This window comes from Tupaia chinensis, unplaced genomic scaffold (genome assembly GCF_000334495.1).
Source record: "Tupaia chinensis unplaced genomic scaffold, TupChi_1.0 Scaffold000437_1, whole genome shotgun sequence".
NCBI lineage: Eukaryota > Metazoa > Chordata > Mammalia > Scandentia > Tupaiidae > Tupaia > Tupaia belangeri.
In genome coordinates, this window is record NW_006159942.1 from 2,682,746 (window position 1) to 2,699,642 (window position 16,897).

The 16,897-nt window shown below is 37.4% G+C and overlaps 1 long non-coding RNA gene and 1 pseudogene across 3 annotated transcripts in view; both read left to right on the forward strand.

Annotated features, from left to right (window-relative positions):
- Positions 1–2,246: 2,246 nt before the first annotated feature.
- LOC102483806 (40S ribosomal protein S6 pseudogene) lies at positions 2,247–2,994 on the forward strand (annotated as a pseudogene).
- A 2,601-nt stretch (positions 2,995–5,595) lies between these two features.
- LOC106735562 (uncharacterized) overlaps positions 5,596–16,897 on the forward strand; it is a 60,961-nt gene continuing 49,659 nt past the window's right edge. For 2 of the 3 annotated variants that reach the window (XR_001370868.2, XR_001370867.2), the window contains exon 1: positions 5,596–5,671. This is a non-coding gene — a long non-coding RNA (uncharacterized LOC106735562). The remainder of the gene's footprint in view (positions 5,672–16,897) is intronic. The other variant, XR_003550497.1, reaches the window with a different exon arrangement.

The following is a 16,897-nucleotide window of genomic DNA, read 5'->3' on the forward strand; positions in this document are numbered from 1 at the left end:
ACTATTGCTTATAAGTAGTTCAGGCCCAAATTGGTAGAATATTAATGAAAAAACAAACTTGCTTCAATTTGCACCTTCCATTGGTTCTCATCTTTGTGAAGAGTGTTAAAATAACTGTCATTGTTGCCACCGTCATCTTCTTTAGCTCGAGAGAGAAAGTAAAATTGACTTTACCAGCCTCATGAAAGATTTTACTCTAAGCTATCACACATGACTAATTAACAACATAGGCTGTGAAGAGTCCAGTGAAGGTAGTCACAATAGGTAATTTATATAACAATGGAAGGGAAAGTCACTTTGAGGCCAAATCCGTTTCTTTTTAGGGCTAAGAACAGAGGAGTGATTGATGCTATAGACTGTGGGTACCTTCAATTCTTGTATGTGTGTGTGTTTGTGTGTGTTTTTTTTATCTTTATTCATTTTGCAGCATAAAGAACTCTACCACCTGCAAAATCTCAATCTTTTAAGACTAGGAATATGAGAGCTATAAAAGAAGTTGTTGCTGTCTTGAAAAATAGTATGTGGTCTATGAAGTCAAAAACTGCACCTTATTCAAATTTCTATTTTTGCTCTCATTTGCTTTGTGGATTTGGGCTTTTTAATTTACTTTTTCAGAGCCTCAGTTTATTCTTGTGTATAGGGGGAAGCTAAAGTAAGAGAGACAAACCATGATAGAATGGATTGTTTCCCAGTCTTCATGCCCTTCTGCCATATCGTTTTACAGTGCCATGAGTGAGTGGCATGTATTTCCTACCCATTGATCTGGACTTTGCTGTATGCATAGTTTTGGTGATGAGATGATCATAAATAAGGCACTGTGCGGGTTTCAGACTAAGACCTGAAGAGGCCATAGAGCTTAGTCTTATGTCTCTGTGACTTATAAAAAAAGCATGGCCCAAAAAGCCACTGTCTCTTGAGCCTAAAATGAGTTAAAAAGAATGTACATGGGGAAATTTTGAAAATTCAAATTTCAGCTGGAAAAAGGGATGATGCAGTCAAGTTAAAGACCCATGGGAGATAAAAGAATGAATTTATTGTAAGTCATTGAGTTTGATATGCAAAGTTATTGTATTAGCAAAATTGTCTAATTCATTACCTAATAATTCTGATATAGTAGGCTTGAAGAAGCATTAAATTTCCTTTTAAATATTTTGTAATTTAGAATTGTTTGAATTTAAATTATGGGGTTGTCAGAAAAGTCATGATGCATTTTTGCATAGAAAAACAGAAATATGTCATGATTTTTCTGATGACTGAATAGATAGAAGAGAAATGGTGGATATAATCGGTAAACGTGTATGTGCTTTTATAGGAGTGATCATGGACCACACATCAAAATGCATGAATTAGGTATTAGGAGCATGTAGGATGTGAGTGGGGAAATTAGGGACTTTTTTCTTTCTTTTTTTTGATTTTTGCCATCGGGTGTGTGTGCCCACCAGAGAGAGAAGAAAGAGAGGAAGAAAGTGAAAAATAATTCCCCAAGGGAAGATGGTCACACCACAATTCCCTTTCCTCCATTCTGTTGGGATTTGGGGCACACATGCATAGATGCCCAGCATTTTTAAGCCACTGGGTCTGGGACTCAAATTACAGAATTGGCTATGTGGGATCCATAGTTTAGCCATCAAACCAACTATGACCCCAATTCAGAGCATTTTAAAAGTAGAATTTGGCTGAGAAATAATACATGAACTATAGAAAAGGATGAGAAGAGAAAAAACTCTAAAGGAGGTAAAGGAAGCAATTCTTTGAACACTAAAATTTAAAATTTAGTTTGCAAAAATGTTTCACCCAGATTATGCCTACTTTCTTGAGGTATAATGGCATCATAAAGAATGTCAAGGCATGGATTTATAAGACCACTGGGATATAAGCCTCACAGCAATATAAGCTAACATGGTAAGTGCGATGTACAACAGCAAATGAGAGAATAGATGTAAATGGAGCAAGTGACTAGCAGAGTGAAGGTCCTCCTGGCATTACACAGAAATGTTGGTGGTTCCTCCCCACCCAGAGAAGTATTTGTTTGTTTGTTTGTTTTTTTAATTTTAAAAATTAAGAAAATATTTTTCATTTGACCACAGCTTCTTAAAATCAGGTCAAGGGTCAGCTCTGTACACTAGTTTTTAAGGAAGACAGATCCCATATAGACAACCATGGTTTGAATCCTAGCTGTAGTAGCTTGAAAAACTCACAAGGCTACTCTTTTTCATGGCGAGTCAGAGGAGGTCAGCTGCTTCAAGATGAACCTGAATATCTCCTTCCCTGCTACAGGCTGCCAGAAACTCATGCAAGAGGATGATGAATGCAAACTTCATACTTTTTATGAGAAGCGAACGACCACAGAAGTTGCTGCCAATGTTCTGGGTGAAGAATGGTAGGGTTATGTAGTCCGAATCAGGGGTAGAAACGACAGACAAGGTTTCCCCATGAAGCAGGGTGTCTTGACCCACGGTGGTGTCTGCCTGCTACTGAGTAAGGGATGTTCCTGTTACAGACCAAGGAGAACTGGAGAAAGAAATCGCGAATCTGTCTGGGGCCACATTGTGGATGCCAATCTGAGCGTTGTCAACTTGGTTATTGTTCAAAAAGGAGAGAAGGATATTCCAGGACTGACTGATACTGCGGTGCTCATTGCCTGGGGCCTAAGACAGCTAGCAGAATTCGAAACTTTCCAACCTCTCTAAAGAAGACGATGTCCACCACTATGTTGTAAGAAAGCCCTTAAATAAAGAAGGTGAGAAACCCAGGACCAAAGCACCTAAGATTCAACATCTTGTGACTCCCCGTGTCCTGCAACACAAACGCCAGCGTATTGCTCTCAAGAAACAGCATACTAAGAAAAATAAGGAAGAGGCAGCAGGATATGCTAAACTTTTGGTCTAGAGAATGAAGGAGGCTAAAGAAAAACGCCAAGAACACATTGCGAAGAGACGCAGGCTGTCCTCTCTGAGAGCTTCCGCTTCTAAGTCTAAATCCAGTCAAAAATAAGATTTTTATAAGAGAAACAAATAAATAAGACCAGATCTCAAATCTAAAAACAAAACAAAAGAAAAAACTCACAAGGCCTGTGTAGTACAAACCCTGACGTGATGGACAAATGGAAGTGAGTCTGTGTCCCATTGTGGGACACTTTCTCCCTTCCCCACCTCCCTTCTCTCTGGCAAGTTATTGAGACCTCTGATACTCAAGCCTGTACTCTACTAATATTTGCATTATTAGTATTTCATTTAAGAGACAGGTATATATAAAAATACATTTTTCCTTTTAAACATGCAAGCTGAAGGGGAAAAGATAAAAGTCTTTATTATACCTGCTAAACTCAATAACTATAATATTTACCATGTAAGACTTTAAAAATTTACTCTTTAAGGGTGGTTTATGTTTTCTGTTAATTTTGTTTTTGACACTTGTAATTTATCTGCTCCAAATTTCTGGTTCCTGACATTGAGTTTTACCTTCTTGTCAAATTAAGAACAAACAGACAAACAAACAAAAAACAGCAAAAACTATTTTTTTCTTTAAATAAATACAAGATTTACTTATTTGATATAATTTACTTGATTTTTTTTTTTATTTTTACCTAGATGTAAAGGAAACTAATGACTGATTTCCTTCACTTTTAGGCATTTCTGAAATAGAAGACAAGGTCCTCAGGCCTTGCTTAATATAGATCTTATAAAATATTTAACAGAACATAAATTATGATTTGTGTAATGCTCTGTGATAAAGCTTACGAAGGCTGTTAGGAAGAATAAGGCACTGACCCTTCTCTTGAGAAGATTATGGTATAGGAAGGGAGACTAGAAAGACCCACAGAGACCAAAAATACAGTAAATTAAGGCAAAGATTATATGACTTTCAATCAGAGAGAGTGTTTTGTATTTAAAGAAGGTTCAAAAAAAAAAAAGCCTATAGCTGAATAAAGTCAAGAAATCAGTCCTCAGTTTATCACTCAGAAACTTGGCCAAAGTTAAGTGTGAAAATTCCATCTTGAATATGTCCTCTATTATGAGGAATTGTAAGTCTACACAATAAATACAGAAGAGCATTGTCTGAATACTTGAACAGCCAGATGGGATATTAACAAGATGTGTTAATAAGTTCTTTATTTCTTTAGAACGCTGTACTGGAGCTTGGTGTTAAAAATTGGGAGAGTTTTCACCTGTCATGTGGAAATAGAACAAGAGAAGAATACGGCCATGACTCTTCAGGTCTGTGAAGAATGACCACTCCTGGTCCAGTGCTAGGATTAGATTGAAATGAATACAACTTAAGTTTGAAAGAAGGAGAATTAAACATTTTTCTTCCTTTCCTTTTAAATATCTTCTTTCTAAATTCAAATTGCTTTATTTCCTTATTTCTCATGTAAAGAAATTTTTTTCTTTTTCAAAAATTTTCTTAAAAATATTTAAAGAACTATAGCTATTGCAACTAAATAAATACCTAACTTAGGATGGATCATATTTTTATATATGTCAAAATTATTTTTATATCCACAAAGAACAGAATAAAAAAGAAGAATGTGGGACCAGCAGTTAGTATAATGGCTATGTTGCTGGACTCCAATGTAGTCGACCGTGGTTTGAGTCCCGGACCTGGTGGCTTAAACTCACGCCGGACGCGTGTGCGTGTGTGCCCAAGATCACTAGAGGAAAATGGAGGAGAAGGGATTGCTGCGTGGCCATCCCCTCTGGGGGGTGATTTCTCGCTTTCTGTCTCTCTGTCTTTCTGGTGAGCACACGTGCCCTACAGCAAAAATCTCTCAAAAAAAAAAAAAGAAGAAGAATGTAAGAGATTAAAGAATTTCATGACTTCTTACAAGGCTATGAGTTTTCCTTCTCTAATTTTTTCCCCCTTATTCCATTCCTTTCTGCTTAGGTCTAACTTTAGTTTGAGGTAACCTTGATGTGAAATTATTTCTTTAGAAGTTAAAAGAAGAATTAAAAATTTTCATCCAACTGTACTTAATCAATGTGTGTGGCCCCATGGAACATTCAATCACAGATCTGACAGCAAAACTTTCAGATATTTTATGGACGGATTGTTGTTAATCTTAGTCATTATTAAAATGAAATTAATAAATTATATTAAGAGCAAAGATTATACATGCTCAAACCTTATCACTTTTTAATTACTTTGCTAACTTTTTGAGATCATTTATATTTTTGAATGTGCATATACAGTTTCATGATGTGCTTCTGCATGTCTTTCCAACTCTGAATTTAACAAGATTGCCTTGATAGCTTGTTAGTCATGGTAAGAGCATTTATATCATATGTTATGGATTAGATGATGTTTCAGGTTTTGGAATTTGATGTTGGAAGGTGGTGCAGCCTAGTGGATGGTTATTGGATCATAGAGATTGTATCATGGAGGCAACCAGTACACTGGTGAATTGATTAATACTGTCTCAACAGGTACAGCATGTCCTAGCTCCAACCTCAATCCATGATTGCTGGCTGATCTCTCTCTACACATGCCTGCCATCTTCTGTGCTTGCATCAGCCATGCTTTAGGCTGGCCTGATGATAGGCCTGTACTTTGGACCTTCCAGCCACCAGAACTGTAAATAAGTAGACCTCCTATTACTTTATAAACCACTCAGTGTCAGTTATTTCTGTTAGTAATGTAATAGCAGACTAAGAATCATGGAAATCTTCACATGGTATGGTAAAGATTTGATTTATTGTTTTGTTGACTGTTTAAACTTAACAAAGTAATAATGGGAATGTTAGTAATGAAAAGTAAAGATGTGTTATGCCTAGTGCTGGAGGTGAAAGAAGTTTCAATTGAATGAATATAATTTGTTCAAAAAATGAAAACCTGTTTATTATAGATCATATATCACATTAAATAATTATACATTTATTGGGAAAGAATTACTGGATTGGGATTCATTTGCTAAATTATGGTTAAATTGTACTATAAATTGACTACAGATAAAAACCAGGGTAAAAAATAATGGAAGCATTCTGTGAAAATCAATTGGCTACATAGAATTTATAAGTCTTATAATTTGTTATTTTTAAAGAATAGGCTGCTATAGATATTTTATATTAATAACATGTATAATAAAATTAGGTATTTTGTATATGCACACAATTTTTATTCCAATAAAATAGTTGTCAAAATGTTACCAGCACACCATTTCAAATAATAATAATAATATTAATAAATAGAATAAAAGGAAACTATTCTACCTCTCCACATTGTGAATACCTGAATAAAATATTTCCTAACTAAATCATTATTAAAGTGCGGAATTCTTTAAATTTTTGATACGAGGGAAACTAAACATAAGGAAGGGGGGAAAAATTTGCAGATTAAAAGTAGTATTTGTAAAACACTGAACCAGTGACCCCTCAAGGTCATGTTTAGTTCTTAAGTGAGTGACACGGGCAGCTCAAATGTGAGTGGACTGTAAAGTAGATTCAGAACAAGTCTTTTTTTCTCTAGTATTTATTGTCTTTCTTAAGAAACATGGCTTTATCTTAAAAGTTTTGAATTTTGAAACCCCTGGAGTTTGAGTCAAAGACTTTAGGCTTAGGAAGGGATTTGAAAGGATAAGGGGTCTCCCTTTCATCCATTGGAGGGATATGGGGGAAATCTGACATTCATGTTGCAGAGAAAAAAAATAGCTTCCATCAAAGCCAAAACAGGAATTGCAATAAACAGATTCTTTCAGGCAAGGTAATTAATATGGACTGAGGCAACATGTTATTTCTTTATTAGCTTTTGATAAGAGTAATATCTAATATTTGGTTTAGGTCTGACACTAAACAAGGTTGCTGATTGACCTATCATCATACATTAGTATTAATTTGGGAGACTAAATATTCTTGGCATAATTAAACTTTGAGAAGCACTTTTAACAAATGGTATTTGGTGGCTAGGGCAACAAGACCCAAACTTATTTTGGATTAATATAACCCACTTGTATAGATTGCCTCTAGCTGGATAATAAAGCATCTCGCTGTTAGCGGCTCACAGCAATGATTTGTTATGTCTCATGGTTCTCTGGCCTGGCCGTGAAATGCTCACACTGCTTTTGCCTGACATCACTCATTTCTTTTATTTGAGGAGGTCAGCTAGGTTGTAGTGGAGGGCCCATATGTCTTTATTTATATGTCTGAGATCTTGGCAAGATGTTTGAATGCTGGGAACTTTCTGTCCATGGGCTCTCTCATTATCTTTAATTTAGTCAGAACTGTTTTCCAGCTCAGCTGGGTTGAATCCCAAGAGTAAAAGTGGAAGACCTCAAAATCTACCTGGACTTTTTTTTTTTTTAAAGAATTACTTTATTTAACATTATTTATTTACTTACTTATTTTAATTTGACCAGAAAGGGAGAAGAGAGAGAGAGAAAATGAGAAAGCAAGCCGCCAGGTCCAGGACTTGAACCACAGTAGTCCAGTGTCCTTAACCATCATGCCACCTGCTGCCCCTACCAGGACTTTTGTGGTGTGAGCCTGGGACTAGCATAGTTACATCTGCCACATTTTATTGGTGAAAGAAGTCATGACTGCAGTACAGAGACAACAGAAGAGGACATGAACAACTCGTGATGGCAAGAGTTGTAACGTGACATTGAAGAGGGTCATGGGAAATATTGACTTTACTTTCTTTGCAAACAATCCAATTTTGGTCACATTCCTTGCAAAGTCAGTTAAAAATCTTAATGCTATTCCTTTATTTGTGAATTTCTATTGTCAGTTATACTTCAATGATTAAATTGGTCACCCTGCACGAGTTGCCTGAGAGCAAATTAAATCTTAAAATTTTTAATCTTTAAAATATGTAGCATATTAAGGATGACTTTTCTGGCTAAAGGACAAAATTAAGGTTCTGTGGTCATTCTGATCAAGTGCAAAAGCTATGTTTACGTTAATTTCGAGTCTCAGGCACTGCTGACAGGGGAAGGCTGGCTATCAGTGATTCTGAGGCTGAATGCTTCGCCGACTGGAATGTCCTTTCTGCCCAAACCCGTTAGATGTGTCTATATTTGGAATTTGTCTACTATTACTTCCTTCTCTAAAAGCCAAAACCTTGACCTTTTAAATAAGAGGAAAGTGAAATATAGAGTCATTGTATTGGTGTGATGTATTTTTAATATCTTCTTAAGACAGAAGAGAAAGAAAGAAAGAAAGAAAGAAAGAAAGAAAGAAAGAAAGAAAGAAAGAAAGAGAGAGAGAAAGAGAGAAAGAGAGAGAGAAGAATAGAAGAGTGGAGGTTGGCAGGTCTCAGGGAGTGTGGCTGTAGTGAGAGCAGACATGAAATAATACTTCCTTTTTCCATAGTCGGATCTCTCTTCCTGCTATCCTTTTTAAATCCTCAGTCCTATATCTGACTTCTACTACATACAAGAAAATCAAAACTACTGATAAAAAAGGCTGTGGTGGTTGGTGCAGGGAGAAAGAGAATTGGTTTCTTTTCTGGGAGAGAGGTAATGAGAGCATGGAAAAAAATCAGAACTGGATTGAACTGTAGTTCTTCTAACCTTTACACTGAGGTGTGAAGGACATTTAAACACAGAGGTCTTGATGCTGCAGTTCGCATGACTGTATGCAGAGGGATTTTATTGCAGGAGTCCAAAATACAAATCTGGGGATTGGACAGCCTGCCTTAGATACCGGATTCTACCAGCTATGTGATACTGGGCAAGTTTTTAAAATCTATTTTGGTCTGGAGATAACAAATAATAATAGGTGCCTCAAAGTTGTTGTGGGGATAAAATGAGATACTGGCAGTAGTTAGTACAGCAACTAGCTCCTCTGAATTCTAAATAACTGAAAGCTACAGTTATTATTAGCTGAAATTAGATATTAAAATGAGACAATAATTCTTTACAACTTATAAAGCCATATAATCCAAAATTAAATTGTAACAATGAACTTATGAGATAGTATATACCATTAGATTTATACATGTTTTTCAAATTTGTGTTTATTTAGAATGTAAACATTCAACTCTCCAGTTCGTATCATGTTTGTAGGATTAGACTAACAATAAGAAAACTATAAAATTATTGTATCTGCCTCAAATTCCAATGATCTCAATTAATTATCCTGTAATGTACTTTCTTTTCTTTTCTTTCTTTTCTTTTCTTGTCTTTCTTTCGTTCTTTCTTTCTTTCTTTCTTTCTTTCTTTCTTTTTCTTTTTGAAAGCTCTCTACTTTAAAGGGCATATATAGGAGCAGCAGATGGTGTGATGATTAAATAAAAGGATTAAGTAAAAGTAAATAAAATAATTCTTTAAACGAATAAAGGCATATATGAACCCACAAAATAAAGTAAGGATGACATAGCTCTTTACTTGATTTTTCGTCTCACTCATTTTTTAGTATTGTTCACTTTCAGATCTCTTATGTGGGCTGCTCTTTCAACTCCTCTCCTATTGACTGGTATAGGGTCCTCTAACTCACCCTTTTTCATAGTTTTATAAGTCATAACGAGCTTTTTTCTATAACCCTTCTACTTCACCGTCATTAAGTATTAGTTTGGTAGCATGAGCATTTTCTAAAGCTACTAAATTTCTAACTTCTCTTATATTGTAGCCCTAAAACCCTCATAAAGTATATATCTGAAAAGAAAATTTCTCTCTCCAAGATCTCTTTTATTTGTATTTTATGGCTATTTTACCCCTTATCAAGTGGCATTGCCGTGACAAAAAAGAAAATTTTAGCCTCTTACATAGTTTCTCTTTCAGATATGTTTTATAAAAAATAGTGGGAGTAGGTTTGACCTAAAGAGGGATTTTGAGTCAATCTGGTTGGTCCCTCTGAAATGATGAACTAGTTTCCCTCCCCTTCCTGCAACCCTAGGCATCTACTTACATGACTTGAAAGGCATGTATTTTTACTTATTATTATTATTATTATTTTAATTTGATCAGAAAGACAGTGAAAGTGAGAGAACAGGAAAGTGAGAAACAAATCACCAGGTCTGGGACTCAAACCATGGTTGGCCATGTGGGAGTCCAGCATTTTAATTACCTGGCGCTCCTATACATCGGGACGAGAGAATGAAATGAGATGACAGTGTGATGCCTGGCCAAGGATTTTGAGCTGCTTTTTACTTAGAAATGTCCAAAGCAAAAGCTGAGAGGCTTTTTATCATGAAGGGGAATGTAATATTGGGGCAGGCTTTCACTTGGGACTGATGTCCAAAGAAACATAGAATTGGGGATTTTGGTATGACTCTAGTGAAGGAGGGTTACTTCAACTATGTAGTGCTGTATAACAAAACACCCCCCAAACAGCGGCTTAAAGCAATGACAACATTTCTTTTGCTCATTTTTATGCAATTGGACAAGGTTTGGCAGGAATATTTCATTGCTGCTTGACTAGATGCAAACTGAGCAACCCCAAAACTGGGGGTTGGACTTATCTAAAGGCTCCTCTTTTCACATATCCAGTAGGTGATGCCGGCTGTTGGCTAACCTCTTAATTAGAGCTGCTGGTGGAAACACCTATGCAATATGGTGGCTAGGTTTCAAGTACCAGGATCCTAAAAGAAAGAGAGAGAACAAAGATGTATTATTTTTTTTACTTAGTCTTAGTAGTCACATAAGATCATTTTCACCTTCCTTTTTTCTTTTCTTTTTTTTTTTTTTCTCAGGTTTTTGCCATTGGGTGTGTGCACTTGCAAGAGAGAAACAGAGAAACTGAGAGAGAAAATAAGAAATCACTCTCTGGGACCAGCAGTTAGTGTAATGGCTATGTCGCTGGACTCCCATGTAGTCGACTGTGGTTCGCGTCCCGGACCTGGTGGCTTAAAACTCACGCCAGGCGCGTGTGAGTGCGTGCCCAAGATCCTGAGAGGAGAATGGAGGAGAAGGGATTGCAGCATGGCCATCCCCCCTGAGGGGTGATTTCTCGTTTTCTGTCTCTCTGTCTCTCTCTGTCTGGCGAGCGCACGCGCCCTACAGCGAAAAGCTCTCAAAAAAGAAAAGAAAGAAAGAAAGAAATCCCTCTCTGGGACGATGGCCACACAGAGTCCCTTCTCCTCCATTCTTCTCCTGGGATTTTGGACATGCATGCACATGTGACCAGTGTGATTTTCAAGCCTCCAGGTTCAGAACTCCAACCGCGATCAGCCATGTGAGAATCCAGTGCCTTAACCACCTGCTGGCCCCTCCACCTTATTCTGTTGTTTGCAATAGCCATGGGCTTGCCCAAGTTCAAGGGAAATGAAAAGAGAATCTACTTCTTGATGGGGAGTGGCTAAATCCTAGAAGAGCATGTGGCATGGAAAGTAATGTGGCCAAGTTTAGAGAACACAATCTTGCATGAAGATTCAAGGGCTTGCAAGAAATCTTGGTACATGATGATTAAGCTGTTTTGAAAAGATGCTGAGAGGATGGTAGGGATGCAGGTTTCTTATGTGGCATCGAAGCAACAATAATAGTGAAATGCACTTTTCTCCTGGTTGTTCGGCAGACAATATCACAGGGAAACCACAATAGAAAAACAGAAAAGGAATGAGACTAGTCGTACACCCAGCACCATAGGAGACTCTGAGACTTTTCTGGAAGTTATGAGAGTGAGAGCTGTTTTCCAAGAAAATTCGTGTGTCAATGCTAATGTGAACTTATTTATACTACAGACTGATAAGGCTTAGAGCAATGTAGGGTAACGAGAATATCCAGCAACCACCAAAAGTAACTTTAATCAAGTACAGTCTTACACCAATGATTTTGTTTCTCAACATTATGAAATTATTTTCCTTCTCCTTGAATCTATCCTCAAATTGAATCCTTCTTGAAATTGAAAACAAAGTATAATGAATAAGTTTTAAGTCAATGAGCAGTTGCCTTTGTTACCATAGTTTTACAGAAATTCATAGATAAGCTTTTAAATGTTATAACAACTGGTTTATAACTACATTCTCATCGTGTCTCATCTATTCACATAGATATTAGATCTTTCTTTAACCAATTCACTTCCCAGAAGAGATTTCTATGAAATTTGCCTTAATTTCTACTGGTATGGTATTGCTACAAGTTGTATTTTAAGTGCTTTGATTTTTGCTAACATCTCAAACATACGGAATCCATGTGGCAACTTGGTTTTTGCCAATTTCTTCCATTTACCTAGAGCAGAGTCATTGGTAGATTTGGCAGACTCTCTGTCCCTACTAACCCGTCTCCCTGTTTCTCCACCTCTTCCTCATTAAGTACACTGTATTAAACAATACCAGAACCAATGCTAGACTCCTGAGTGTCTAATTACTAACTTCACTCTCAGCCACAGCTGTTCACTAAGACCCCTCTGACTTCACAGCAACTCCTGGCAGTTTTCTGCTTTCCACCCTCTAGAGATTTCTTTCCTATAATAATCTGTTACAGAGAAACTTTTCAAAGCCTTTCTCAAAAATCTGAACAAATTAATCCCACTGGGTCATTTATGTAATAGGCCATGATATATCTTATTTAAAATAAGGGTAGTATAATAGATTAAAGATTTTTTTTTCTGAGAGTTACTTCCTTGGTTTTGTAAACTTTGGACTACAGGTGACTGGTTTGCCCTCAATTAAATTCTTGTTCTTCTTACCCCGAGAATTTAAAAATTGGTTTTACTAGGATGTCACTTTAAAATTTTCCTTTGGGAGCGCCCATATTTTTCTAGTGTGTGCAGCATCAATGGCAGCTTTTAGGCATATTGTTTGTGAGTTTGAATTACACAATATATGATCTGCCTGACAGAAATGAGTAATGAAGAGTAGAAACACACATGTAACTTTATTCCCAAGCACCTGCTGGCTCAAGGTAAACAGATTGTAGTTTACTAGGGAACTGCAGGATTGGAGCCACAACTGTATAAAAAATTCTTGTCTATTTTCTGAGATGTATTTGGTTTAAGAGAGAAAACTGGGGCTGAAAAAAGTTAATAGTGATACTAAAGGCCAGGTTCAGGATACAGTGAGAAAAACTGAAAAGCCTTTCTTTGCTCTTCCTGCTAAGAAGGAACTCCTCTGAGGAAGACAGGAGATGGTCTGAGCAGGGCTCACCATTCACAGCAGGTCTGCACTGCAAAAGAGTGAGGCCTTCACAGAGGATCTGAGGAGGGGCCCCACGTGTTGGGCCTTGCCTCTGACCCCTGGTTCTGATTGTCCCAGCTTCTCACTACTAAAACTAGACAGTCTTCGCTGTTGCACCAGCTCTGATTCAGTCTGATACTGGTTGTTTGCAAAAGGCAGCTTCTGCCCTACCCTGGGCGAGGTTTTAGAGTTACCTTCCATTCTGGAATCTAGGATCTGTGGGTGCAATTGATACCTGACCATTGGGCTATCAGATTTATCCCCAGTCTGGCATAACACCCTTTCCAAAACACCCTTGCTCATCATCTGCCCCGTACAGTACCACACCGTCACAAGCTCCTCCCACCTGATTTGGATTTGGACAGATTTGATCTGTATGTCATTTGCTTCTGAACGAGGGGCACTGTCATTTGCTGGGGTCTTAGGAGCTTTAACTGAGGAGGAAAGGAGTTGAATTATCCCAATAGGGTGATAAGGGAATAGAATCTAATGTCTGGAATGGTTAGGGTTGATTTGGAAACAAGAGTGCCTTCAAGATGCCAAGTCAGGAGGTCTGAATCAAAGTGTCAGCACCTGGAGAGAGCTGCTAGCACAGGTTGGTAGATGGAGCCCAGCCTGATCTGCTGACACCTGGTACTAGAGGCAGTAGGTCCCGTGGAAGCAGCAGAGAACTCTGCCTTTTACCAGGGTGAGTGTTTAAGGGAACCCTCGAGGACCATACAAGCTGAATCTGTGCTTCACCTTTTTCTGGCTTTATGACATTTGGCAAATTCTGCAATGTCTTTGTGTTTCCTTTTCTCTGTTTATAAACTAGCAATAATAACGCCTGCTCAGAATCTTGTAAGGACTGCTGATAAAGAATATAACGTTACTAGGAGACATGTCCTACATAAGTTCTTGCCATATGATCACCCTCCGTTCAGCTCCATTGCAGGTTCGTGATCTTGGGGAACTTCCTCATTTCACATTCTTGAGCTTCAGTGTCTTGTTCTATGAATGAAGAGGTCAGACTAGATAGTCTCTAAATCCCCAGTCAATTCAAACACCCTAAAATCTATTCCAAACTTTGACTTGGCAAAGGATCTTGCTTTCTAAGACTATCTTGCAGCTTACCCTACAATTCAGGCCCAAACCCACAAATTAGATTAAATCTCATTATTTTTAAAAAAACTCTTTTGAAACATTAAAGCCTGCATATATGTTTAAATAACCTTGTCAAATTTGCTCTCCCTGCAGAGGGCTTTTCATTATTCTTTTTCATTAAAATAAAAATCCCTCTGGTTGACTTTCTAAATGTGTTTTCGTTGGGCCTTCAGCCTGTTGTTAACCATATTCAACCTAATATTAAACTCTGTCCTCCTAAAGCTGAATGCTCTGCTACCCCCTGAGAAGTCACCCACGATGATGATAGAGTGGGCACTTAATATGCTAAATAATAATAATATAAATTCTAAATGTGTAGTGATCACTGGCTACCCAACGGGGGTCTGTCAGTCACTTCCTTTATCAGTAATTTTCACTATAAAATTCTGCATTGAAAGGGGAGGGGGAAAAAATCCTGACCAGCAAATGTCTCCAGGCTACAGGCTGTGGTAAATAGGGTATCTAATATCCAGAAAATGAATATGCAGCCTCTAGAGAAACATATGCAATGAAGGGAAATGGATTCTCAGATTAGGCAGTTTAGTATTAAGGAAGAAAAGGAACTAATTCGTAAGAAAAAGAATAGATGCAGTTGGTCACACCCTTCAGATAAATGGCACTTCAGTATAGCTTTTCCTCTTCAGTATTTCAAAAGCTAAGGCAGCCAAGAGTTTCCTGTTCCTTTATGTTCCATAAACCAAGTGCTTCAGATAAGCACCTCTTTGCTCTATCAACTAATTACTTTCCGATTTGCTTTGATCTATTATTCAGGCAGTAAATTCCAGCTTCATTGCACCCATAATGTAAAACTCAAATGTAATCACTGTTGCAAAAGGAGATAACATGAAGTTGTCAATTTGAAAGAGGCATTTCCTTTTTATCAAGACGTCTGGTATGTGATACACTTCCTATGTCATTCGAGCAATGGACCTTGCTGCAGACTTATCTTATACTCCAGGGATCTTTTTCCAGAAAATAGTCACTTAAGCTTTCTACACATGATGCCATTTTAGTGTTATTTTCATATGTTGTAGTATGGCTTGTACTCATGAATTGAAGTGTTTTGAGACTGGCTTATGGAATCAGTACTTCATAGTCAGATCTCCATGTACATTATCAGCTCTACAAAGTGATTTCCTTTAAGTCTTAATTACATTAAAATTTATACCTGAATGTTTTCTTTTCATTTGCTTGAAAATGATTTGGTTTATAAATTAAAAGCCGTTAATAATCTATTATATTTACACCAGTCCATTATGTTCAGGGTCAAAAGAACCTGCTGAGAATATTAAAGGCCTCCATGAATACTTTTACTTTAGTCTTTATTGAAAACACAATTCACTCTCTACTTAACTTTAGGAAAATCCAAGTTTCCCAAATCACATGCAAATCAGAGTTTAAATTCTCCAAATGATTCTATAAACTGAAAGATATTCTGACAACAAGCTTGTCCTTGAAAATGATTCTTTATTTTATCCTTGCCTTTCTCTTTTCTTCATATCTCTGTATATATGTGGGTATATGGACTCTGTCCTCCTGCTATGTTCCAGTCTGATTCTGGGCATGGAAAGGGTACCACAAGGCACTAATTCTAAAGCATTTAGATCTTTTATGGGTATTTGTCCTCCAGACACTGCCTGGAGATCTTTTAAAATTCTAGGCATGAGAAGAAAACAGTCAATCATTTTAACTAATCATTCAACAATGCTTTAATATACATCACCCAAGCTCTATCAATTGGCTTTAGAAAAAGTTAACGATCTACTCTGAGCCACTTTTATTTGTGGTTCTTAAGCAATTTACTTGCTTCCTGCCTCCCTCTCTTTGATTCACTCCCCAAGCCTATGGAGAAACTCTCTTTCTCTCTCTCTTTTTTTTATTTTCTTGCTTTTAAGCTTAATGTACTAATTTCTTTCATGAGTGAGAGAGACAGAGAGACAGCATCACCAATAAGGTCTCAGTGCCACAGTCCACCCCCAGCCTTATCCATCCCCAGCATGTGGGCACACAGGAGCCTGATGGACTGAGGAGCTTCTCCAGCTCTAAACCTCCTGGAATCTTCCTTTGTGGGTGAGCCTTGCAGAGTGTTACATTTTATCGTACCACCATCTGGTCCTCCAAGTAGCAGCTTTTCTTGTACATTTTATTAGGTTACTAACATTTTCTGAAATTTGGTTCCAAATAAAACTGCTGTTTTTCTCCTAGTTTGTTTTACCCATCAAAGGCTTTGGAGCAGGGCAATTGGCTTTTGACCTCCTTTTGCAAGCTAGGGGTTAGATAATAATTAACTTTCTTGATAATGAGAAGGCTGATGAGGAATTTGAAGGCCATAGTACTGGTTGTATAAACAGGTCAGCAGCCTGTCACTTGTTCTTTTGTGAAAGGAGAATAATGATTAAATCCTATTCATATCTTGTGACTGGGAATGAGTTTCTGGTTTATGAACTGGATTAGAGGAAGGTGGTACAACACAAATAAGGTATTTTGTAAGTCTCCAGTCTTTGGCTCCTAAGAGCAGAATTATATGACCACAAATTAGGAGGCAATTGGTATTTTAAGCCAATATCATAAGCATAAAAGATTAATGACTATTTGGAGTTTTCTATTACAGATAACTTCTGCTGTTGATGAAACTTGACCAGTTGAGTTGCTTCCAATGTGTGCTGCTAAGTGCTTTCACATTGGCCTTGCCTGTCTCGGTTCCAGCAGG